Raw genomic sequence first — 26,254 nt, 5'->3', positions numbered from 1 at the left:
CTTTGTGGACACTTTTCAGAGAACAAATTTGTTATCATAAAAATAAACCCAGAAAATGAAGAGCTGTTTAATCACTCAATTGGATTTTTCTGCCAGCATTTTTCTTTTTCTCTGCAACCCACTGCTAAATTGTGCTTCCTAGCTGTTTTTTTTATAAAATCACTTAATCAAATCTAACTCTGATTACATCAGAGAAGGCCAGGTACCCTACACCATAAGAGGGGGTTTGCAATTTTGACTTGTCTACTTAAATATCACCAAAATCTGATTACAAGGTCAATTACGTCCCTGGGTGGGATTGAACCACCAACCTTTTGATTAATAGCTGAACACACTAACCGATTGCGCCACAGAGACACTTTGCAAAAAGTACATACTGACAAAGATTAATAAGCATTCATCTAGAACGTTTCCTAGAAAAACTTTAAAAAGTCAATAATCTGGAGAGTTTTTGTAAGATGTTTCTTCCAGCAACCAATGAAGAAACACATTGGTACTTTCGCATGATGAGTGAGTGCTTCAGGATCTCTTGCACTTACATGTGCAGCAGAGTACTGCAATGGAAGCATGCTGGGCCCATAACCCAGAGGTAGGCAGATTGAAACTATCCTTTGCTATATGCATTTTTTTTTTGTTCATTAAAGTAATCCAAAACTGGGATTGATATTTTAGCTTTTATTTTTACTTAAAGTACAATAACTTTTACCATTTTAATTTGTTTTAGTGCAAAAGGCATATCAGCAGTCAGCACTAACTGGTGACATGCCATTTGTACAAGTAAGCCATGTGTGACTAATATATAAACATACTTTATTAAATAACACCTCAAACTATCATACCCTGGATTCAAACCTATAACCTGTTGAATTCTAATCAAACACCCTAACCATGGAGCTACTTGATCCTGCATCTTTTCTAACCTCCAAAAACAGATTCAGTTGCATTTTCCAGCGTGTTTTGTTTGCGCCTTTGCAAATGTCTTACATCGACAAACTTATTTAGTACTATTTTGCAAATAGGGTTACATTGTCGCAACATTGTGTTCCCTAATTGCTTGATTTTTTAAATGCAACAATTGATAAAGACACCTGATAATTGCTCTGTGGAGTCTTATTTTGTGTTTTGTGTTTAGTCTTTAGATCTGAATTTGAATGTACTTGTGAACTAACTTAATTTCCTACTTCTAAATTCATTCCTAAATTCACTACTTACATGAATCCTGTAGTTGGGCATTTTGGGACTTCGATTGTGGGCATTGTTTTGTGTCCAGACCAGCAGCAGGTGGTGTGCATTTGCTGGAAAGGCATCGAAGACCTCCGATATGCTGCATCTCCTGATGTGTGTCTCCCTCAAGTGGCTGTCAGCAAATGCCTGCTAGACACCCCATTCCAAGCTGATTGTGACATCATGGAACATGCATCATAGAACAGGCATGCTAAAACATGGGTCTTCAACCTGCGACCCTCCAGCTGCTGTGGAACTACACATCCCAGCATGCCCTGCCTCAGTTTTAGCATACCTTAATAGCAAAACTGTGGCAGGGCATGCTGGGATGTGTAGTTTCACAGCAGCTGGAGGGCCACAGGATGAAGACCCATGTGCTAGAGCCAAGCCGCAGGTACATTGAATGCTAGCAAGCTGAATATTTAAATCCTTTTTGTTCCGCAGCATTCCAATGCGGAAGATTCCATGGAACCAGAGATCCTTCCATTGAGAAGGACATGCTGCCTGGATGACTACACTGTGCAAATTAAATCACAGAGCCAGTTGGCTTGTGGGTGGCTCTGGTGACTGGGTGGTTGGGTGGGTGGTGTGTCGGAAGTGGAGCGCATGCAAATGATTGTGTATCATCCAGCTAGTGAGAGAGAAAACTCATGCAGGAGTGTGCCTGCTTGTCAGTGGGTTATGCACCTTGCCAGACGTTAAATCTACATAGAGCAGCTGGAGGGGACAAGAGCAGGTTTGCAAAATATAGATAGAAGAGCATATATGCTGGCGCATTCTCCATGATTGTGTCAGCTTATGTTTTGGTGCACTGCACTTTCCTCCACTAAGTTTTAGCCATTTTTGTTAAGCTCAAGTGTAGTTGCTTCTCGGCCTTTTGGCTGTGATCTTGTATCGTGGTTGAAGGGTCTGCTGGAGGGAGGGATTGTTTTCTTCATTGGCGAAAGACCAAAGATATTCCAGGATGGAAGGCTTGGGAACACTATCTGTTTTTCAGTTGTGGAAGAGCACAGAGGTCGGATTGGACTACATTCTATAGTAAAGGATATCTTTCTATTTATTGACCCTCCCCTTATATGTGTCTGTGTTACAATAAAGCTTCGGTTTTGTGAATCCCTCACCCTCTTACACTCCACACCCATAGCCTTATTAACTGTTGTATTATTGTATAGTTTAAATGTATAGTGCAGTTCATGATTTATAGTGTAGGCTGGCCTGTGCTGTAGTTCTGGAACTGTACTATACCGTCAGCATTTGTATTGTGTTTTGGCTGTGCTGCAACACTGTACTTATGTGTGTAATGTTTATGTATGTTTTTTTAATGTCAATAAAAACTGCTTTTTCAAGCCAATATCTGAAAACAATCAATGTTTATCTTTGATGGCAATAAAAGTGGTATGATATTTGATGCTTTTGAAAGGCAATATCTGATATGTCCCCTATCTGGGAACCATATATTAAATGGCTTTTCAGAAAAGGGAGATGGGAGAAGAGCTTTCAGTACTTGTAGGACCGATGCACATAAAGAAGCAAAAAAACATACATAAACATTACACACATAAGTACCGCGTTGCGGCAATGCCAAAACACAATAGAAATGCTGACGGTATAGTACAGTTCAAGAACTACAGCACAGGCCAGCCTACACTATAAATCATGAACTGCACTATACATTTAAACTGTACAATAATACAACAGTTAATAAGGCTATGGGTGTGGAGTGTAAGAGGGTGAGGGAATCACAAGCCCGAAGCTTTATTGAAAGACTGACACATATAAGGGGAGGATTAATAAATAGAAAGACATCCTTTACTATAGAATGTAGTCCAATCCGGTCTTTCAACTCTTCCACAATTGAAAAACGGATAGTGTTCCCAAGCCTTCCATCCTGGAATATCTTTGGTCTTTCGCCAATGAAGAAAGCAATCCCTCCCTCCAGCAGACCCTTCAACCACAATACAAGATCACAGCCAAAAGGCCGAGAAGCAACTACACTTGAGCTTAACAAAAATGGCTAAAACTTAGTGGAGGAAAGTGCAGTGCACCAAAACATAAGCTGACACAATCATGGAGAATGCGCCAGCATATATGCTCTTCTATCTATATTTTGCAAACCTGCTCTTGTCCCCTCCAGCTGCTCTATGTAGATTTAACGTCTGGCAAGGTGCATAACCCACTGACAAGCAGGCACACTCCTGCATGAGTTTTCACTCTCACTAGCTGGATGATACACAATCATTTGCATGTGCTCCACCTCCGACACACCACCCACCCAACCACCCAGTCACCAGAGCCACCCACAAACCAACTGGCTCCGTGATTTAATTTGCACAGTGTAGTCATCCAGGCAGCATGTCCTTCTCAATGGAAGGATCTCTGGTTCCATGGAATCTTCCGCATTGGAATGCTGCGGAACAAAAAGGATTTAAATATTCAGCTTGCTAGCATTCAATGTACCTGCGGCTTGGCTCTAGCACATGGGTCTTCATCCTGTGGCCCTCCAGCTGCTGTGAAACTACACATCCCAGCATGCCCTGCCACAGTTTTGCTATAAGGTATGCTAAAACTGAGGCAGGGCATGCTGGGATGTGTAGTTCCACAGCAGCTGGAGGGTCGCAGGTTGAAGACCCATGTTTTAGCATGCCTGTTCTATGATGCATGTTCCGTGATGTCACAATCAGCTTGGAATGGGGTGTCTAGCAGGCATTTGCTGACAGCCACTTGAGGGAGACACACATCAGGAGATGCAGCATATCGGAGGTCTTCGATGCCTTTCCAGCAAATGCACACCACCTGCTGCTGGTCTGGACACAAAACAATGCCCACAATCGAAGTCCCAAAATGCCCAACTACAGGATTCATGTAAGTAGTGAATTTAGGAATGAATTTAGAAGTAGGAAATTAAGTTAGTTCACAAGTACATTCAAATTCAGATCTAAAGTCTAGGTAGGCCTCACGTCCTGGCAGCCGCCAGCATTTAAAAATGCCTTGATTAGAGGTACGGAATTAAATGTAGATAAGAAGTAGACACAAAATAAGACTCCGCAGAGCAGTTATCAGGTGTTTTTATCAATTGTTGCATTTAAAAAATCAAGCAATTAGGGAACACAATGTTGCAACAATGTAACCCTATTTGCAAAATAGTACTAAATAAGTTTGTCGATGTAAGACATTTGCAAAGGCGCATCCAAAACACGCTGGAAAATGCAACTGAATCTGTTTTTGGAGGCTAGAATAGGAAATGTGCATCGGTCCTACAAGTACTGAAAGCTCTTCTCCCATCTCCCTTTTCTGAAAAGCCATTTAATATATGGTTCCCAGATAGGGGACATATCAGATATTGCCTTTCAAAAGCAGCAAATATCATACCACTTCTATTGCCATCAAAGATAAACATTGATTGTTTTCAGATATTGGATTGAAAAAGCAGTCTTTATTGACATAAAGAAGCAAAAAAACATACATAAACATTACACACATAAGTACTGTGTTGCAGCACAGCCAAAACACAATACAAATGCTGTCGGTATAGTACAGTTCAAGAACTACAGCACAGGTCAGCCTACACTATAAATCATGAACTGCACTATACATTTAAACAATACAATAGTTAATAAGGCTATGGGTGTGGAGTGTAAGAGGGTGACGGAATCACAAGCCCAAAGCTTTATTGAAAGACAGACACATATAAAGGGAGGATTAATAAATACAAAGATACCCTTTACTATAGAATGTAGTCCAATCCGGTCTTTCAACTCTTCCACAACTGAAAAACGGATAGTGTTCCCAAGCCTTCCATCCTGGAATATCTTCAGTCTCTCGCCAATGAAGAAAACAATCCCTCCAGCAGACTCTTCAACCACAATACAATATCACAGCCAAAAGAGCGAGAAGCAACTACACTTGCGTTTAAACAAAATGGCTAAAACTTAGTGGAGGAAAGTGCAGTGCACCAAAACATAAGCTGACACAATCATGGAGAATGCGCCAGCATATATGCTCTTCTGTCTATATTTTCCAAACCTGCTCTTGTCCCCTCCAGTTGCTCCATGTAGATTTGACGTCTGGCAAGGTGCATAACTCACTGACAAGCAGGCACACTCCTACATGAGTTTTCTCTCTCACTAGCTGGATGATACACATTCATTTGCATGTGCTCCACCTCCGACACACCGCCCACCCAACCACCCAGTCACCAGAGCCACCCACAAGCCAACTGGCTCCGTGATTTAATTTGCACAGTGCAGTCATCCAGGCAGCATGTCCTTCTCAATGGAATAATCTCTGGTTCCATGGAATCTTCCGCATTGGAATGCTGCGGAACAAAAAGGATTTAAACATTCAGCTTGCTAGCATTCAATGTACCTGCGGTTTGGTTCTAGCACATGGGTCTTCATCCTGTGGCCCTCCAGCTGCTGTGAAACTACACATCCCAGCATGTCCTGCCACAGTTTTGCTTTTAAGGTATGCTAAAACTGAGGCAGGGCATGCTGGGATATGTAGTTCCACAGCAGCTGGAGGGTCGCAGGTTGAAGACCCATGTTCTAGCATGCCTGTTCTATGATGCATGTTCCGTGATGTCACAATCAGCTTGGAATGGGGTGTCTAGCATGCATTTGCTGACAGCCACTTGAGGCAGACACACATCAGGAGATGCAGCATATCGGAGGTCTTCGATGCCTTTCCAGCAAATGCACACCACCAGCTGCTGGTCTGGACACAAAACAATGCCCACAATTGAAGGCTCAAAATGCCCAACTACAGGATTAATGTAAGTAGTGAATTTAGGAATGAATTTAGAAGTAGGAAATTAAGTTAGTTCACAAGTACATTCAAATTCAGATCTAAAGACTAGGTAGGCCTCACGTCCTGGCAGCACCCAGCATTTAAAAATGCCTTGATTATAGGTAGGGAATTAAATGTAGATAAGAAGTAGACACAAAAGAAGACTCCACAGAGCAATTATCAGGTGTCTTTATCAATTTTTGCATTTAAAAAATCAAGCAATTAGGGAACACAATGTTGCGACAATGTAACCCTATTTGCAAAATAGTACTAAATAAGTTTGTCGATGTAAGACATTTGCAAAGGCGCAAACAAAACACGCTGGAAAATGCAACTGAATCTGTTTTTGGAGGTTAGAATAGATGCAGGATCAAGTAGCTCAATGGGTAGGGTGTTTGATTAGAATTTAACAGGTTTTAGGTTTGAATCCTGGGTATGATAGTTTGAGGTGTTATTTAATAAAGTATGTTTATATATTAGTCACACATGGCTTACTTGTACAAATGGCATGTCACCAGTTAGTGCTGACTGCTGATATGCCATTTACACAAACATGCCATGTGTGACTGTATATGCATTTAAGGAGGGCACCCCTGCAATACCACAAACCATTGAGTGTCAAGTATACTAGATATATCTTCATATCTCATGTGCTTTCTCTGAGACCAATCTTGTTATGCCCCTTCCCCACAAGGCATGCGCCTTTTGTCCATATTGCTAAAATGGGGGGGAGGGCATATAATTCTCTGTCACAGGGCACCAAAAAGTCTAGTTATGGCTCTGGTATGCATTATGTAATCTGGCAGACCATCTCTCCAACACTGGCTGGTTGGAATAGAAATCCGGTTATCTATGTGAGCAAATGACCATCAACGATTTACTCTCAAACACTAAAAAATGGACAAAAATGGTCCCCTAAACAAATTGGTTAAATTTTGGGTTTAACCAATTTGTGTAATGACCATTTTTGACCACTTTTCTAGTGTTTGGGAGCAAATGGTTAATTGACATTTGCTCCTATACATTACCAGATTTTCATTCCAACCATCCAGACTGGATAGATAGCCTGACAGATAATTGTGTAGTGTACGCCCAGGATAACTGTTAGTCATGCTTTATTTTATGGCGGCACATAAATGGGTGGACAGATCCAGGGCAAGCACTGCCCACTCATGCATAGTTGTCAGCTGATGTGAAGTTCCAGGGGGCAATCTCAGTTATAAAGGGAAGTATCTGGAAATTGTCCCTAGTTAAAAAAAAAAAAAAAATTTGATCAACTCCATTTATTTAGTATGATATCCCAGGTGATAGGATGCCGGCAGTCAGAACAACATACTTTATTAAATAACACATCTCAAACTACCATACCCAGGATTCAAACCTATAACCTGTTGAATTCTAATCAAACACCCTACCTATTGAGCTATTTGATCCTGCATAAAAATTGTGAACATTATATGAAGCTATTGGTACTTTGCAAAAAAAAAGAATCAGCATTACAACGCAGCAGATCCATGCAGTTTGCAGCCACACACTACATGTATCTGCTCAGCCACAATGCTGATTATTTCTTCACAAAGTACAAGGTGAGCTCCAAACAGAATTCTCTAGCTTAGAATTATACCTTTCTTTGCCAAACCTAGAAGTCGGGCCCCCCACCCTGGGATCCCCCAGAGGGAGGCCTGCACCGTCATGCGGCAGGCTTGTCCGTTTTGGAAGCAGGCTGATGGGCAGCCCAGGATTGCTTCAGTCTGGGCTTGGCAGGTCTGGAAACATGAGCTTGCTTTGGGTATGCCTGACCTTGGGTACGCTTTACCTGGAGGATGAAAGGGCCAAGAAAAGTACTTTTAGCCTTCTGCGTGGTAGGAGTCATACTAGGTAGGCAAGCTGTTTTAGCAGTAGCCAGATCAGCTACAATCTTATTGAGGTCTTCTCCAAAAGGAGATTCAACTGAGGCAGCACAAGGGAACTCTCATCTGGGGACAACAACTGCAGGGAGAACACATATTTTCAGATGAACATGGTAGGGCAGAAGGCTGCCTAATACTGAAGCACCCCCAAACAACAAATCAAATGCAACTTACTTGACAGAGATGTGCCTGAGCAACGGCCCTCCCCAGCCCTATCCCAAATCATACTTATTTTGCATAGGAGATACCATGGTCATGAAGATTGTTCTCCCAGGGTTAGGTTCATTCATTGCATTCTGGGTATGCTGACCCCTGTGATTTCCCCAAATGTGGGAAACTCGACTGCATTATTTGTGGTAGTGGGGGACTGTATTTGTGCTTTCCTCTGGTCAGCTCTGGTAAAATTCAGATTTCTTTGTCTCAGATCTTCCTCTAGCCTTGTTCTTCTTTCGAGAGTTCCCTTGTGCTGCCTCAGTTGGATCTCCTTCACTTGACAGGGGGGTGCCCGAGCAGCGACCCTCCCCAGCTCTAGCCCAACTCCTACTTACCTGCCAGGTGAGATACTATGATCATGAAGTTGCTTCTCCCAGGGCAAGGCTCACCCATTGCACTCTGGGTGTGCTGCCCCTGCGATTTCCCCAAATGTGGGAAACTTGACTGCATAATTTGAGTTTTCCCTGGTCGGCTCTCATGTAATTCAGATCTCTTTGTCTCAGGTCTCTCTCCAGCCTAGTTTGCTGTCTGGTTCCACTTCTTTTTTCTTGAGCCCCTCCCTTCTATACCCTTGTGCACTATCCTGACTTCTCCTCCCGTCTGCTTACTTTGTGCCTCCCAATGCACAATGCAAACTACGGGTAGTGCTGCAGGGCCCACACCCTTTTACTTGCTTTACAGAGCAGCTCTGGAGCTGTTACAGTGCCCAGCTGCTGCAAGAAATCAGCTTGAATGCTTCAGGGGCTGGGGAATGGCCAACATGAGCCCCACACCGAAGGAGGGTGGGGGTGCTTAATGCCAACTAGGGGTCATCCAAGCACCACAAAAGGCCTCCATGCCCTGCACGCTCCTTTTCTCTTTTCATATGCAGACAAGGGTTGAAGCCACCTTTGACCCACTGCTTGGATGACATCACCATATTCAAATCCATCTGCTGCAGGCCATCCCCCAGGAATGCTTGCACTAGTTGTTGCATTTGGTTTGTTGTTTGGGGGTGCTTCAGTATTAGGCAGCCTTCTGCCACCCCATGTTCATCTGAAAATATGTGTTCTCCCTGCAGTTGTTGTCCCCAGATGAGAGTTCCCTTGTGCTGCCTCAGTTGAATCTCCTTTACTTGACAGAGATGTGCCTGAGCAGCGGCCCTCCCCAGCTCTATCCCAAATCATACTTATTTTGCATAGGAGATACTATTGTCATGAAGATTGTTTTCCCAGGGTGAGGTTCATTCATTGCATTCTGGGTATGCTGACCCCTGTGATTTCCCCAAATGTGGGAAACTCGACTGCATTATTTGTGGTAGTGGTGGACTGTGTTTGTGCTTTCCTCTGGTCAGCTCTGGTAAAGTCAGATTTCTTTGTCTCAGATCTTCCTCTAGCCTTGTTCTTCTTTTGAGAGTTCCCTTGTGCTGCCTCAGTTGGATCTCCTTCACTTGAAAGGTAGTGCCCGAGCAGCGACCCTCCCCAGCTCTAGCCCAACTCCTACTAACCTGCCAGGTGAGATACTATGATCATGAAGGTGCTTCTCCCAGGGCAAGGCTCACCCATTGCACTCTGGGTGTGCTGCCCCTGCGATTTCCCCAAATGTGGGAAACTTGACTGCATAATTTGTGTTTCCCCTGGACGGCTCTTGTATAATTCAGATCTCTTTGTCTCAGGTCTCTCTCCAGCCTAGTATGCTGTCTGTTTCCACTTCTCTTTTCTTGAGCCCCTCCCTTCTATAACCTTGTGCACTATCCTGACTTCTCCTCCCGTCTGCTTACTTTGTGCCTTCCAATGCACAATGCAAACTACAGGTAGTGCTGCAGGGCCCACACCCTTTTACTTGCCTTACAGAGCAGCTCTGGAGCTGTTACAGTACCCAGCTGCTGCAAGAAATCAGCTTGAATGCTTCAGGGGCTGGGGCATGGCCAACATGAGCCCCACACCGAAGGAGGGTGGGGGTGTTTAATGCGAACTAGGGGTCATCCAAGCGTCGCAAAAGGCCGCCATGCCCTGCATATCCCTTTTCTCTTTTCATAAGCAGACGAGGGTTGAAGCCAACTTTGACCCACTGCTTGGATGACATCACTTGCTGCCTTTCCAATGAAGCAAGTTTAATTTAGTAATAGGTGAAAAACCATCCCTACAAAGGTGTTAATCAGATACTTGGCTTTGTGGACACTTTTCAGAGAACAAATTAGTTAGCATAAAAATAAAGCCAGAAAATGAAGAGCTGTTTAATCACTCAATTGAATTTTTCTGCAAGCGTATTTCTTTTTCTCTGCAACCCACTGCTAAGTTGTGCTTCCTAGCTGTTCTTTTATAAAATCACTTAATCAAATCTAACTCTGATTACATCAGAGAAGGCCAGGTACCCTACACCATAAGAGGGGGTTTGAAATTTTGACTTGTCTACTTAAAGATCACCAAAATCTGATGACAAGGTCAATAACATCCCTGGGTGGGATTGAACCACCAACCCTTTGGTTAATAACCAAACACACTAACCGATTGCACCACCGAGACACTTTGCAAAAGTACATACTGACAAAGGTTAATAAGCATTCATCTAGAACGTTTCCTAGAAAACTTTAAAAAGTCAATAATCTGGAGAGTTTTTGTAAGATGTTTCTTCCATCAACCAATGAAGAAACGCATTGGTACTTTCCCATGATGAGTGAGTGCTTCAGGATCTCTTGCACTTACATGTGCAGCAGAGTACTGCAATGGAAGCATGCTGGGCCCCTTAACCCAGAGGTAGGCAGATTGAAACTATCCTCTGCTATATGCATTTTTTTTTTTTTGTTAATTAAAGTAATCCAAAACTGGGATTGATATTTTTGCTCTTTTATTTTTACTTAAAGTACAATAACTTTTACCATTTTAATTTGTTTTAATAGTATATTGACAGTATTGTTTTCTTTCAAAAATCCACTTAATTTTCTTTACCCTATTATTAAAATGGTAATTGACAAAAACAAACTACATTGTCACCAGAAGAGCAATACAAAATGTACAAGTGATATATTAAAATCATCTTTCCAGCTTGAATTTCAATGATGCATTGGGGCAACGATTTTGTGAGAAACATCTTCACCCTTAAATAAAGATTTTCTTAATTCCTTACCTGTGTGCTAATTAGATATCACCTTGTTTTCACATTAAACAGACTTCCACATGAGAAAGCAGCAAGGATGCAGTGGCGTTAATGTTTCCTGGTGTCAACCTGTATTATTTCAGTAGATATTGAAATGAGGATGCATCTTGCTGCCTTTCCAATGAAGCAAGTTTAATTTAGTAATAGGTGAAAAACCATCCCTACAAAGATGTTAATCAGATACTTGGCTTTGTGGACACTTTTCAGAGAACAAATTTGTTAGCATAAAAATAAAGCCAGAAAATGAAGAGCTGTTTAATCACTCAATTTGATTTTTTTGCCAGCATATTTCTTTTTCTCTGCAAACCACTGCTAAATTGTGCTTCCTAGCTGTTTTTATAAAATCACTGAATCAAATCTAACTCTGATTACATCAGAGAAGGCCAGGTACCCTACACCATAACAGGGGTTTTTGAAATTTTGACTTGTCTACTTAAAGATCACCAAAATCTGATAACAAGGTCAATTACATCCCTGGGTGGGATTGAACCACCAACCTTTTGGTTAATAGCTGTACACACTAACTGATTGCGCCACAGCGACACTTTGCAAAAGTACATACTGACAAAGGCTAATAAGCATTCATCTAGAACGTTTCCTAGAAAAACTTTAAATAGTCAATAATCTGGAGAGTTTTTGTAAGATGTTTCTTCCATCAACCAATGAAGAAACACATTGGTACTTTCCCATGATGAGTGAGTGCTTCAGGATCTCTTGCAATTACATGTGCAGCAGAGTACTGTAATGGAAGCATGCTGGGTCCATAGCCCAGAGGTAGGCAGATTGAAACTATCCTCTGCTATATGCGTTTTTTTTTTTGTTAATTAAAGTAATCCAAAACTGGGATTGATATTTTTGCTCTTTTATTTTTACTTAAAGTACAATAACTTTTACCATTTTCATTTGTTTTAATAGTATATTGACAGTATTGTTTTCTTTCAAAAATCCACTTAATTTTCTTTACCCGATTATTAAAATGGTAATTGACAAAAACAAACTACATTGTCACCAGAAGAGCAATACAAAATGTACAAGTGATATATTAAAATCATCTTTCCAGCTTGAATTTCAATGATGCATTGGGGCAACGATTTTGTGAGAAACATCTTCACCCTTAAATAAAGATTTTCTTAATTCCTTACCTGTGTGCTAATTAGATATCACCTTGTTTTCACATTAAACAGACTTCCACATGAGAAAGCACAAAGGATGCAGTGGCGTTAATGTTTCCTGGTGTCAACCTGTATTATTTCAGTAGATATTGAAATGAGGATGCATCTTGCTGCCTTTCCAATGAAGCAAGTTTAATTTAGTAATAGGTTAAAAACCATCCCTACAAATGTGTTAATCAGAAACTTGGCTTTGTGGACACTTTTCAGAGAACAAATTTGTTAGCATAAAAATAAAGCCAGAAAATGAAAAGCTGTTTAATCACTCAATTGGATTTTTTTGCCAGCATATTTCTTTTTCTCTGCAACCCACTGCTAAATTGTGCTTCCTAGCTGTTTTTATAAAATCACTGAATCAAATCTAACTCTGATTACATCAGAGAAGGCCAGGTACCCTACACCATAAGAGGGGGTTTGAAATTTTCACTTGTCTACATAAAGATCACCAAAATCTGATAACAAGGTCAATTACGTCCCTGGGTGGGATTGAACCACCAACCTTTTGGTTAATAGCCTTACACAGTAACTGATTGCGCCACAGCAACACTTTGTAAAAGTCCATACTGACAAAGGCTAATAAGCATTCATCTAGAACGATTCCTAGAAACATTTTAAAAAGTCAATAATGTGGAGAGTTTTTGTAAGATGTTTCTTCCATCAACCAATGAAGAAACACATTGGTACTTTCCCATGATGAGTGAGTGCTTCAGGATCTCTTGCACTTACATGTGCAGCAGAGTACTGTAATGGAAGCATGCTGGGTCCATAACCCAGAGGTAGGCAGATTGAAACTATCCTTTGCTATATGCATTTTTTTTTTGTTCATTAAAGTAATCCAAAACTGGGATTGATATTTTAGCTTTTATTTTTACTTAAAGTACAATAACTTTTACCATTTTAATTTGTTTTAGTGCAAATGGCATATCAGCAGTCAGCACTAACTGGTGACATGCCATTTGTACAAGTAAGCCATGTGTGACTAATATATAAACATGCTTTATTAAATAACACCTCAAACTATCATACCCAGGATTCAAACCTATAACCTGTTGAATTCTAATCAAACACCCTACCCATGGAGCTACTTGATCCTGCATCTTTTCTAACCTCCAAAAACAGATTCAGTTGCATTTTCCAGCGTGTTTTGTTTGCGCCTTTGCAAATGTCTTACATCGACAAACTTATTTAGTACTATTTTGCAAATAGGGTTACATTGTCGCAACATTGTGTTCCCTAATTGCTTGATTTTTTAAATGCAACAATTGATAAAGACACCTGATAATTGCTCTGTGGAGTCTTATTTTGTGTTTTGTGTTTAGTCTTTAGATCTGAATTTGAATGTACTTGTGAACTAACTTAATTTCCTACTTCTAAATTCATTCCTAAATTCACTACTTACATGAATCCTGTAGTTGGGCATTTTGGGACTTCGATTGTGGGCATTGTTTTGTGTCCAGACCAGCAGCAGGTGGTGTGCATTTGCTGGAAAGGCATCGAAGACCTCCGATATGCTGCATCTCCTGATGTGTGTCTCCCTCAAGTGGCTGTCAGCAAATGCCTGCTAGACACCCCATTCCAAGCTGATTGTGACATCATGGAACATGCATCATAGAACAGGCATGCTAAAACATGGGTCTTCAACCTGCGACCCTCCAGCTGCTGTGGAACTACACATCCCAGCATGCCCTGCCTCAGTTTTAGCATACCTTAATAGCAAAACTGTGGCAGGGCATGCTGGGATGTGTAGTTTCACAGCAGCTGGAGGGCCACAGGATGAAGACCCATGTGCTAGAGCCAAGCCGCAGGTACATTGAATGCTAGCAAGCTGAATATTTAAATCCTTTTTGTTCCGCAGCATTCCAATGCGGAAGATTCCATGGAACCAGAGATCCTTCCATTGAGAAGGACATGCTGCCTGGATGACTACACTGTGCAAATTAAATCACGGAGCCAGTTGGCTTGTGGGTGGCTCTGGTGACTGGGTGGTTGGGTGGGTGGTGTGTCGGAAGTGGAGCGCATGCAAATGATTGTGTATCATCCAGCTAGTGAGAGAGAAAACTCATGCAGGAGTGTTCCTGCTTGTCAGTGGGTTATGCACCTTGCCAGACGTTAAATCTACATAGAGCAGCTGGAGGGGACAAGAGCAGGTTTGCAAAATATAGATAGAAGAGCATATATGCTGGCGCATTCTCCATGATTGTGTCAGCTTATGTTTTGGTGCACTGCACTTTCCTCCACTAAGTTTTAGCCATTTTTGTTAAGCTCAAGTGTAGTTGCTTCTCGGCCTTTTGGCTGTGATCTTGTATCGTGGTTGAAGGGTCTGCTGGAGGGAGGGATTGTTTTCTTCATTGGCGAAAGACCAAAGATATTCCAGGATGGAAGGCTTGGGAACACTATCTGTTTTTCAGTTGTGGAAGAGCACAGAGGTCGGATTGGACTACATTCTATAGTAAAGGATATCTTTCTATTTATTGACCCTCCCCTTATATGTGTCTGTGTTACAATAAAGCTTCGGTTTTGTGAATCCCTCACCCTCTTACACTCCACACCCATAGCCTTATTAACTGTTGTATTATTGTATACTTTAAATGTATAGTGCAGTTCATGATTTATAGTGTAGACTGGCCTGTGCTGTAGTTCTTGAACTGTACTATACCGTCAGCATTTGTATTGTGTTTTGGCTGTGCTGCAACACTGTATTTATGTGTGCAATGTTTATGTATGTTTTTTTTTTATGTCAATAAAGACTGCTTTTTCAAGCCAATATCTGAAAACAATCAATGTTTATCTTTGATGGCAATAAAAGTGGTATGATATTTGATGCTTTTGAAATCCAATATCTGATATGTCCCCTATCTGGGAACCATATATTAAATGGCTTTTCAGAAAAGGGAGATGGGAGAAGAGCTTTCATTACTTGTAGGACCGATGCACATAAAGAAGCAAAAAAACATACATAAACATTACACACATAAGTACCCGCGTTGCGGCACAGCCAAAACACAATAGAAATGCTGATGGTATAGTACAGTTCAAGAACTACAGCACAGGCCAGCCTACACTATAAATCATGAACTGCACTATACATTTAAACTGTACAATAATACAACAGTTAATAAGGCTATGGGTGTGGAGTGTAAGAGGGTGAGGGAATCACAAGCCCGAAGCTTTATTGAAAGACTGACACATATAAGGGGAGGTTTAATAAATAGAAAGACATCCTTTACTATAGAATGTAGTCCAATCCGACCTCTGTGCTCTTCCACAACTGAAAAACAGATAGTGTTCCCAAGCCTTCCATCCTGGAATATCTTTGGTCTTTCGCCAATGAACAAAGCAATCCCTCCCTCCAGCAGACCCTTCAACCACAATACAAGATCACAGCCAAAAGGCCGAGAAGCAACTACACTTGAGCTTAACAAAAATGGCTAAAACTTAGTGGAGGAAAGTGCAGTGCACCAAAACATAAGCTGACACAATCATGGAGAATGCGCCAGCATATATGCTCTTCTATCTATATTTTGCAAACATGCTCTTGTCCCCTCCAGCTGCTCTATGTAGATTTAACGTCTGGCAAGGTGCATAACCCACTGACAAGCAGGCACACTCCTGCATGAGTTTTCACTCTCACTAGCTGGATGATACACAATCATTTGCATGTGCTCCACCTCCGACACACCACCCACCCAACCACCCAGTCACCAGAGCCACCCACAAACCAACTGGCTCCGTGATTTAATTTGCACAGTGTAGTCATCCAGGCAGCATGTCCTTCTCAATGGAAGGATCTCTGGTTCCATGGAATCTTCCGCATTGGAATGCTGCGGAACAAAAAGGATTTAAATATTCAGCTTGCTAGCATTCAATGTACCTGCGGCTTGGCTCTAGCACATGGGTCTTCATCCTGTGGCCCTCCAGCTGCTGTGAAACTACACATCCCAGCACGCCCTGCCACAGTTTTGCTATAAGGTATGCTAAAACTGAGGCAGGGCATGCTGGGATGTGTAGTTCCACAGCAGCTGGAGGGTCGCAGGTTGAAGACCCATGTTTTAGCATGCCTGTTCTATGATGCATGTTCCGTGATGTCACAATCAGCTTGGAATGGGGTGTCTAGCAGGCATTTGCTGACAGCCACTTGAGGGAGACACACATCAGGAGATGCAGCATATCGGAGGTCTTCGATGCCTTTCCAGCAAATGCACACCACCTGCTGCTGGTCTGGACACAAAACAATGCCCACAATCGAAGTCCCAAAATGCCCAACTACAGGATTCATGTAAGTAGTGAATTTAGGAATGAATTTAGAAGTAGGAAATTAAGTTAGTTCACAAGTACATTCAAATTCAGATCTAAAGTCTAGGTAGGCCTCACGTCCTGGCAGCCGCCAGCATTTAAAAATGCCTTGATTAGAGGTACGGAATTAAATGTAGATAAGAAGTAGACACAAAATAAGACTCCGCAGAGCAGTTATCAGGTGTTTTTATCAATTGTTGCATTTAAAAAATCAAGCAATTAGGGAACACAATGTTGCAACAATGTAACCCTATTTGCAAAATAGTACTAAATAAGTTTGTCGATGTAAGACATTTGCAAAGGCGCATCCAAAACACGCTGGAAAATGCAACTGAATCTGTTTTTGGAGGCTAGAATAGGAAATGTGCATCGGTCCTACAAGTACTGAAAGCTCTTCTCCCATCTCCCTTTTCTGAAAAGCCATTTAATATATGGTTCCCAGATAGGGGACATATCAGATATTGCCTTTCAAAAGCAGCAAATATCATACCACTTCTATTGCCATCAAAGATAAACATTGATTGTTTTCAGATATTGGATTGAAAAAGCAGTCTTTATTGACATAAAGAAGCAAAAAAACATACATAAACATTACACACATAAGTACTGTGTTGCAGCACAGCCAAAACACAATACAAATGCTGTCGGTATAGTACAGTTCAAGAACTACAGTACAGGTCAGCCTACACTATAAATCATGAACTGCACTATACATTTAAACAATACAATAGTTAATAAGGCTATGGGTGTGGAGTGTAAGAGGGTGACGGAATCACAAGCCCAAAGCTTTATTGAAAGACAGACACATATAAAGGGAGGATTAATAAATACAAAGATACCCTTTACTATAGAATGTAGTCCAATCCGGTCTTTCAACTCTTCCACAACTGAAAAACGGATAGTGTTCCCAAGCCTTCCATCCTGGAATATCTTCAGTCTCTCGCCAATGAAGAAAACAATCCCTCCAGCAGACTCTTCAACCACAATACAATATCACAGCCAAAAGAGCGAGAAGCAACTACACTTGCGTTTAAACAAAATGGCTAAAACTTAGTGGAGGAAAGTGCAGTGCACCAAAACATAAGCTGACACAATCATGGAGAATGCGCCAGCATATATGCTCTTCTGTGTATATTTTCCAAACCTGCTCTTGTCCCCTCCAGTTGCTCCATGTAGATTTGACGTCTGGCAAGGTGCATAACTCACTGACAAGCAGGCACACTCCTGCATGAGTTTTCTCTCTCACTAGCTGGATGATACACATTCATTTGCATGTGCTCCACCTCCGACACACCGCCCACCCAACCACCCAGTCACCAGAGCCACCCACAAGCCAACTGGCTCCGTGATTTAATTTGCACAGTGCAGTCATCCAGGCAGCATGTCCTTCTCAATGGAATAATCTCTGGTTCCATGGAATCTTCCGCATTGGAATGCTGCGGAACAAAAAGGATTTAAACATTCAGCTTGCTAGCATTCAATGTACCTGCGGTTTGGTTCTAGCACATGGGTCTTCATCCTGTGGCCCTCCAGCTGCTGTGAAACTACACATCCCAGCATGCCCTGCCACAGTTTTGCTATTAAGGTATGCTAAAACTGAGGCAGGGCATGCTGGGATATGTAGTTCCACAGCAGCTGGAGGGTCGCAGGTTGAAGACCCATGTTCTAGCATGCCTGTTCTATGATGCATGTTCCGTGATGTCACAATCAGCTTGGAATGGGGTGTCTAGCATGCATTTGCTGACAGCCACTTGAGGCAGACACACATCAGGAGATGCAGCATATCGGAGGTCTTCGATGCCTTTCCAGCAAATGCACACCACCAGCTGCTGGTCTGGACACAAAACAATGCCCACAATTGAAGGCTCAAAATGCCCAACTACAGGATTAATGTAAGTAGTGAATTTAGGAATGAGTTTAGAAGTAGGAAATTAAGTTAGTTCACAAGTACATTCAAATTCAGATCTAAAGACTAGGTAGGCCTCACGTCCTGGCAGCACCCAGCATTTAAAAATGCCTTGATTATAGGTAGGGAATTAAATGTAGATAAGAAGTAGACACAAAAGAAGACTCCACAGAGCAATTATCAGGTGTCTTTATCAATTTTTGCATTTAAAAAATCAAGCAATTAGGGAACACAATGTTGCGACAATGTAACCCTATTTGCAAAATAGTACTAAATAAGTTTGTCGATGTAAGACATTTGCAAAGGCGCAAACAAAACACGCTGGAAAATGCAACTGAATCTGTTTTTGGAGGTTAGAATAGATGCAGGATCAAGTAGCTCAATGGGTAGGGTGTTTGATTAGAATTTAACAGGTTATAGGTTTGAATCCTGGGTATGATAGTTTGAGGTGTTATTTAATAAAGTATGTTTATATATTAGTCACACATGGCTTACTTGTACAAATGGCATGTCACCAGTTAGTGCTGACTGCTGATATGCCATTTACACAAACATGCCATGTGTGACTGTATATGCATTTAAGGAGGGCACCCCTGCAATACCACAAACCATTGAGTGTCAAGTATACTAGATATATCTTCATATCTCATGTGCTTTCTCTGAGACCAATCTTGTTATGCCCCTTCCCCACAAGGCATGCGCCTTTTGTCCATATTGCAAAAATGGGGGGGAGGGCATATAATTCTCTGTCACAGGGCACCAAAAAGTCTAGTTATGGCTCTGGTATGCATTATGTAATCTGGCAGACCATCTCTCCAACACTGGCTGGTTGGAATAGAAATCCGGTTATCTATGTGAGCAAATGACCATCAACGATTTACTCTCAAACACTAAAAAATGGACAAAAATGGTCCCCTAAACAAATTGGTTAAATTTTGGGTTTAACCAATTTGTGTAATGACCATTTTTGACCACTTTTCTAGTGTTTGGGAGCAAATGGTTAATTGACATTTGCTCCTATACATTACCAGATTTTCATTCCATCCATCCAGACTGGATAGATAGCCTGACAGATAATTGTGTAGTGTACGCCCAGGATAACTGTTAGTCATGCTTTATTTTATGGCGGCACATAAATGGGTGGACAGATCCAGGGCAAGCACTGCCCACTCATGCATAGTTGTCAACTGATGTGAAGTTCCAGGGGGCAATCTCAGTTATAAAGAGAAGTATCTGGAAATTGTCCCTAGTTAAAAAAAAAAAAAAAAATTTTATCAACTCCATTTATTTAGTATGATATCCCAGGTGATAGGATGCCGGCAGTCAGAACAACATACTTTATTAAATAACACATCTCAAACTACCATACCCAGGATTCAAACCTATAACCTGTTGAATTCTAATCAAACACCCTACCTATTGAGCTATTTGATCCTGCATAAAAATTGTGAACATTATATGAAGCTATTGGTACTTTGCAAAAAAAAAGAATCAGCATTACAACGCAGCAGATCCATGCAGTTTGCAGCCACACACTACATGTATCTGCTCAGCCACAATGCTGATTATTTCTTCACAAAGTACAAGGTGAGCTCCAAACAGAATTCTCTAGCTTAGAATTATACCTTTCTTTGCCAAACCTAGAAGTCGGGCCCCCCACCCTGGGATCCCCCAGAGGGAGGCCTGCACCGTCATGCGGCAGGCTTGTCCGTTTTGGAAGCAGGCTGATGGGCAGCCCAGGATTGCTTCAGTCTGGGCTTGGCAGGTCTGGAAACATGAGCTTGCTTTGGGTATGCCTGACCTTGGGTACGCTTTACCTGGAGGATGAAAGGGCCAAGAAAAGTACTTTTAGCCTTCTGCGTGGTAGGAGTCATACTAGGTAGGCAAGCTGTTTTAGCAGTAGCCAGATCAGCTACAATCTTATTAAGGTCTTCTCCAAAAGGAGATTCAACTGAGGCAGCACAAGGGAACTCTCATCTGGGGACAACAACTGCAGGGAGAACACATATTTTCAGATGAACATGGTAGGGCAGAAGGCTGCCTAATACTGAAGCACCCCCAAACAACAAATCAAATGCAACTTACTTGACAGAGATGTGCCTGAGCAACGGCCCTCCCCAGCCCTATCCCAAATCATACTTATTTTGCATAGGAGATACCATGGTCATGAAGATTGTTCTCCCAGGGTTAGGTTCATTCATTGCATTCTGGGTATGCTGACCCCTGTGATTTCCCCAAATGTGGGAAACTCGACTGCATTATTTGTGGTAGTGGGGGACTGTGTTTGTGCTTTCCTCTGGTCAGCTCTGGTAAAAGTCAGATTTCTTTGTCTCAGATCTTCCTCTAGCCTTGTTCTTCTTTCGAGAGTTCCCTTGTGCTGCCTCAGTTGGATCTCCTTCACTTGACAGGGGGGTGCCCGAGCAGCGACCCTCCCCAGCTCTAGCCCAACTCCTACTTACCTGCCAGGTGAGATACTATGATCATGAAGTTGCTTCTCCCAGGGCAAGGCTCACCCATTGCACTCTGGGTGTGCTGCCCCTGCGATTTCCCCAAATGTGGGAAACTTGACTGCATAATTTGAGTTTTCCCTGGTCGGCTCTCATGTAATTCAGATCTCTTTGTCTCAGGTCTCTCTCCAGCCTAGTTTGCTGTCTGGTTCCACTTCTTTTTTCTTGAGCCCCTCCCTTCTATACCCTTGTGCACTATCCTGACTTCTCCTCCCGTCTGCTTACTTTGTGCCTCCCAATGCACAATGCAAACTACAGGTAGTGCTGCAGGGCCCACACCCTTTTACTTGCTTTACAGAGCAGCTCTGGAGCTGTTACAGTGCCCAGCTGCTGCAAGAAATCAGCTTGAATGCTTCAGGGGCTGGGGAATGGCCAACATGAGCCCCACACCGAAGGAGGGTGGGGGTGCTTAATGCGAACTAGGGGTCATCCAAGCACCACAAAAGGCCTCCATGCCCTGCACGCTCCTTTTCTCTTTTCATATGCAGTCGAGGGTTGAAGCCAACTTTGACCCACTGCTTGGATGACATCACCATATTCAAATCCATCTGCTGCAGGCCATCCCCCAGGAATGCTTGCACTAGTTGTTGCATTTGGTTTGTTGTTTGGGGGTGCTTCAGTATTAGGCAGCCTTCTGCCACCCCATGTTCATCTGAAAATATGTGTTCTCCCTGCAGTTGTTGTCCCCAGATGAGAGTTCCCTTGTGCTGCCTCAGTTGAATCTCCTTTACTTGACAGAGATGTGCCTGAGCAACGGCCCTCCCCAGCCCTATCCCAAATCATACTTATTTTGCATAGGAGATACTATTGTCATGAAGATTGTTCTCCCAGATTTAATTAAGTGATTTTATAAAAAACAGCTAGGAAGCACAATTTAGCAGTGGGTTGCAGAGAAAAAAATAACATTTTAAACCTACCGGTAAAATTTTTTTCTCGTAGTCCGTAGAGGATGATGGGGACTCCGTAAGGACCATGGGGGATAGACGGGCTCCGCAGCAGACATGGGCACTTTAAGAAAGACTTTAGATCTGGGTGTGCACTGGCTCCTCCCTCTATGCCCCTCCTCCATACCTCAGTTAGAGAAACTGTGCCCAGAGGAGACGGACAGTACGAGGAAAGGATTTTTGTTAATCCAAGGTCAAGATTCATACCAGCCACACCAATCACACCGTATAACTTGTGATATACTACCCAGTTAACAGTATGAAAACAACATAGCATCAGTCCAAGACCGATGAAAACTAACATATAACCCTTATGTAAGCAATAACTATATACAAGTCTTGCAGAAGTAGTCCGCACTTGGGACGGGCACCCAGCATCCTCTACGGACTACGAGAAAAAGATTTACCGGTAGGTTTAAAATCTTATTTTCTCTTACGTCCTAAAAGATGCTGGGGACTCCGTAAGGACCATGGGGATTATACCAAAGCTCCCAAACGGGCTCCTGCGGATGACTCTGCAGCACCGATTGAGCAAACAGGAGGTCCTCCTCAGCCAGGGTATCAAACTTATAGAACTTTGCAAAGGTGTTTGAACCCGACCAAGTAGCAGCTCGGCACAGCTGTAGTGCCGAGACCCCCGGGCAGCTGCCCAAGAAGAGCCCACCTTCCTAGTGGAATGGGCCTTGACTGAATTAGGCAACGGCAATCCCGCCATAGAATGCGCCTGCTGAATCGTGTTACAGATCCAGAGAGCAATAGTCTGATTTGAAGCAGGGGTGCCAATCTTGTTGGCTGCATACAGGACAAACAGTGCTTCTGTTTTTCTGACTATAGCCGTTCTGGCCACGTAAATTTTCAAAGCCCTGACCACATCAAGGGACTCGGAATCCTCCAAGTCACGCGTAGCCACAGGCACCACAATAGGTTGGTTCATATGAAAGGATGAGTCTACTTTTAGCAGGAATTGAGGACGGGTCTGCAATTCCGCTCTATCCATATGGAAAACCAGATAGGGGATTTTATGTGATAAAGCTGCTAATTCCGACACTCGCTTAGCGGAAGCCAAGGCTAATAACATGACCACCTTCCAAGTGAGATATTTAAACTCCACCATTTTAAGTGGTTCAAACCATAACCTTAACACCACGTTAAGGTCCCAAGGGACCACCGGAGGTACAAAAGGAGGCTGAATATGCAGTACTCCCTTCACAAAAGTTTGTACTTACTTCAGGAAGAGAGGCCAATTCCTTTTGAAAGAAAATGGATAAGGCCAAAATCTGAACCTTAATAGAGCCTAATTTTAGGCCCAAATTCACTCCAGTTTGTAGGAAGTGAAGGAAGTGGCCCAGGTGGAATTCTTACGTATGAGCATTCCTGGCCTCACACAAAGAAACATATTTTCGCCATATACAGTGATAATGTTTAGATGTCACGTCCTTCCTAGCCTTTATTAGCGTAGGAATGACCTCATCTGGAATACCCTTTTCCGCTAGGATCCGGCGTTCAACCGCCATGCCGTCAAACGCAGCCGCGGTAAGTCTTGGAACAGACAGGGCCCCTGTTGCAACAGGTCCTGTCTTAGAGGAAGTGGCCACGGATCTTCTGTGAGCATTTCCTGCAGATCTGGATACCAGGTCCTTCGCGGCCAATCTGGAACAATGAGAATTGTTCTTACTCCTCTTTTTCTTACTATTATCAACACCTTGGGTATGAGAGGTAGAGGAGGAAATACATAGACCGACCGGAACACCCACGGTGTCACTAGGGCGTCTACAGCTACTGCCCGAGGGTCTCTTGACCTGTTGCAATACCTCTGTAGCTTTTTGTTGAGGCGGGACGCCATCATGTCTATCTGGAACAGTCCCCACCGACTTGCAATCTGTGCGAAGACTTCCTGATGGAGTCCCCACTCTCCTGGATGTAGGTCGTGTCTGCTGAGGAAGTCTGCATCCCAGTTGTCCACTCCCGGAATGAACACTGCTGACAGTGCGCTTTGATAAAGCTAAATATTTATCTTATTTAAAACCCTTTGTGAGGTCTAAGAACACTGTACGCTATTTGCGTATGGAGTACCGTAAGGGTACGCTCGTTGCGTAACAATCGCTTAGCCGTGGTCGAGACGCTCAAGCGTCACGTTCGCTCACGGCCAAGAGATCACAGGCAGGCACGCTATTGGCTGCTGACTAACGTAATGGTTCGCTATAGCGTAACGGACGCTGTATCGGGAGCGGGCTGCTCGAGCGATACAGACGCTCACGAGAATACGCTGTTGGTATCGGGCACACTTATAGGTGAGCGACTACCGTAATGCTACGCTATCAGCGTAGCGGACGCTCGAGACCACGAGGAGATCACGAGCGGCGCCGACGCTCACAATGTTAAACCTTTATGTCTAAACCACAAACAATGTAATTTGCTGTAAAACCTTAGTGTAGAGATAGGGTGTAAATGCAACACTGTATAACCTTATTAACTCAAAAGCTGTTCGAGCGTCACCGACGCTCTGAGAATACTTAACACTATAAGAAATACACAAATACCGTGCTTAGGGTCCAACGCCTAATATATATATTATGAATGTTATACTTGCAAAAGAATTAATACAATACAAGTCATACACTACAATATAACATAGACTAACTAACCAGGTAACTACACAGTAAATACAATACAAGTACGTTTAAGAGAAAATGAGAGAAAGAGAAGAGAGAGAGAGAAAGATATGGCCCATAATAACAAGAAAAGACAATATGATTACGGAGAAAACTTACGCACAAAGGAAACGATCGCATGCGCCTCTGGACATCCAGCTCCCGATTTTCAGCAATGATAACCGATGAAGAGTGAGTGCTGGATGTGATCGGCCTGTCTATTTATGCCCCACACACAATACAATTCAATGGTCCCTACAATCTCATTGTTCATTGGACACAGGAATTCGTCTTCGCATTATAACAAAAGGTCATAGGTTGATTCATACAGGTGGGCTGTGACTATTTCCAACAGCTCAGGTGGGAGGGAAACTGGGTTTCCCGCCGCATGGATAAGTAAGTGCAAATACAGTAAATGTTCATAAACTTCTTATGTCCATAACTATTCGCACGAGCGATTGATCCGCTTCAAACCAACACCGGAATATTGCTAATTAAATACTCTTCCGATGGATACTAAACACCACTGTATTACTCCTGTCTGACCCTTCGTATCAAACAATGAGGGATCTCTCTGTCCAGGAACATACTACATTAACTAAACTTTCAGAATCTATCAAAGGGACCATAATCTACAAAATGCATTATATGGTGAAAATATGTAACGAAAGAGTCGCCCGCTAGACGCACACAATCTCTACCGTAAATGTGCATACCGTGCGCCTGCGGGTGCCCGCAACAGCGAGTATGCGCACGCACGGTAGAGCGCACGCATGCGCAGCAGGGACACATATGAGGTGCAAATATGGCAGTGTGCATCGTGATATTTTTCTGACTTTGACAGTCCACCCTTTGGCAGTCAACAATAACTGCCACTTCCTAAAACATTTCAAAAAGAGAAAAATATATGTCAGGGGTTAATACATTTACATGGTTGGGTAGGGGAGGAGAGGAGAAGGTAGGAAAAGGGTATGACCTAGTGAGATAGCAGAAGCATGTGTGTATGAATCCATGTTTGGGGGGTCATGTATCATCGTGCCGTACGTGTTTTAAATCAAGCTTTGAGGTATTGCGAAGTATACATTTGAATTCCTTCTTATCCCGTGGTACGGGTCTGTGGATGGGCTGTCAAACTTTACCGAGCTTTTTTCGGATTTTGGTTGTAACAAAAATGGGGAGCACATTTTAGTTGATGATACATGAATGGGGGAATATGTGATTGCTGATATCTGTGCCTGTATTCCCTATACTATGTGTGTAATTACCTGAAGGTTGTAGAGATGAAGAAAATACATAGTTACGGTAAATGCAGTGGTATTCTATGTCAGGTTAATGAACATTCGTCGATTGAGGTCTTGTTTGGTGTCTGTTGAATGCAGTCTTCTTTGTGCTTTTGCCCATAAGGTGCGAGCAAAAAGCTTTGTCAATGTCCATAGATTTACAAAAGTGTTGGGCTAGAGTAATTTTAAAATTTCTAGGGAAACTGGGGATCTATGGCATAGTTCATCAAAAATCTG

At 42.6% G+C, this 26,254-nt stretch overlaps 6 non-coding genes across 6 annotated transcripts; all 6 read left to right on the top strand.

Moving 5' to 3' along the window:
* The first annotated feature begins 8,143 nt into the window (after nt 1-8,143).
* LOC135044734 (U1 spliceosomal RNA) lies at nt 8,144-8,307 on the top strand. The gene has a single exon (XR_010237275.1). It is a non-coding gene; the product is annotated as a U1 spliceosomal RNA (small nuclear RNA).
* A 152-nt stretch (nt 8,308-8,459) lies between these two features.
* On the top strand, nt 8,460-8,622 carry LOC135044412 (U1 spliceosomal RNA). The gene has a single exon (XR_010237016.1). It is a non-coding gene; the product is annotated as a U1 spliceosomal RNA (small nuclear RNA).
* Nucleotides 8,623-9,296: 674 nt separating this feature from the next.
* Nucleotides 9,297-9,460, top strand: LOC135044981 (U1 spliceosomal RNA). Its single transcript, XR_010237517.1, has one exon. It is a non-coding gene; the product is annotated as a U1 spliceosomal RNA (small nuclear RNA).
* A 150-nt stretch (nt 9,461-9,610) lies between these two features.
* On the top strand, nt 9,611-9,773 carry LOC135045252 (U1 spliceosomal RNA). The gene has a single exon (XR_010237779.1). It is a non-coding gene; the product is annotated as a U1 spliceosomal RNA (small nuclear RNA).
* Nucleotides 9,774-20,770: 10,997 nt separating this feature from the next.
* On the top strand, nt 20,771-20,934 carry LOC135044874 (U1 spliceosomal RNA). Its single transcript, XR_010237410.1, has one exon. It is a non-coding gene; the product is annotated as a U1 spliceosomal RNA (small nuclear RNA).
* Nucleotides 20,935-21,086: 152 nt separating this feature from the next.
* Nucleotides 21,087-21,249, top strand: LOC135044411 (U1 spliceosomal RNA). Its single transcript, XR_010237015.1, has one exon. It is a non-coding gene; the product is annotated as a U1 spliceosomal RNA (small nuclear RNA).
* The last annotated feature ends 5,005 nt before the right edge of the window (nt 21,250-26,254 follow it).

The sequence above is a fragment of the Pseudophryne corroboree genome, unplaced genomic scaffold (genome assembly GCF_028390025.1).
Source record: "Pseudophryne corroboree isolate aPseCor3 unplaced genomic scaffold, aPseCor3.hap2 scaffold_90, whole genome shotgun sequence".
NCBI classification, from domain to species: domain Eukaryota; kingdom Metazoa; phylum Chordata; class Amphibia; order Anura; family Myobatrachidae; genus Pseudophryne; species Pseudophryne corroboree.
The sequence above is the reverse complement of the archived record's forward strand: the minus strand, read 5'-3'. Positions and strand labels throughout refer to the sequence as shown.